This window comes from Elephantulus edwardii, unplaced genomic scaffold, assembly GCF_000299155.1.
Source record: "Elephantulus edwardii isolate Elephantulus edwardi_28Jun2011 unplaced genomic scaffold, EleEdw1.0 scaffold00032, whole genome shotgun sequence".
In the NCBI taxonomy this organism is placed as follows: Eukaryota; Metazoa; Chordata; class Mammalia; order Macroscelidea; family Macroscelididae; genus Elephantulus; species Elephantulus edwardii.
This window is the reverse complement of record NW_006399782.1, coordinates 4,079,939-4,080,591: the sequence shown is the minus strand read 5'-3', so window position 1 is coordinate 4,080,591 and position 653 is coordinate 4,079,939.

Here is a 653-nt window from a genome sequence, read left to right as displayed (position 1 = left end):
CATCTATTGTGAGGCTATCTATTGGTCTAGTTGTTGCTAAGTGACATCAAATTGAATACAACCCATAAAAGCCCTCTTAAAGCCCATCTACCTATGATCAATTGATTTTTTACAAGGAGATGAAATCAGTTACTTGGGGAATGACAGCCTTTTTAACAAATGTGTTGGCAAAATTGGAAAACCATCTGCAGAAAACTCAAACAAGACCCACACCTCACATCATACACAAAAACCAAATCTAATTGGATCGAGGACCTAGGAGTAAAATCAAGGATAATAAACTTCAATAGAGAAAAGCTTGGAAGAACCCTACAAGCACTAATCCACAACTTGAACAGTTTTCCAAGCATCCTGGAAAACCTACAACCAGGAAAGGATTAAATAGATGAATGGGAACTTCTAAGAATAAAATCCCTATGCACATCCAAAGACTTCTCAAACCGGGTAAAAAGGGAAGCCACATGACATTTCTGATAAGGGACTTATATTTTTTTTTTGTTTTTGTTTTTTTTTCTATATTTTATTAATTTTCATAAACATTTACAGAGATTTTGGGTTTCCATTCATTCATTTTTGCACTATTCTCTCTACCCTCCTCCCAGTTTGTTCTTGTCCAAATGCCACAGTGCTTGTCAAAGCCAGTTCTGATTAAT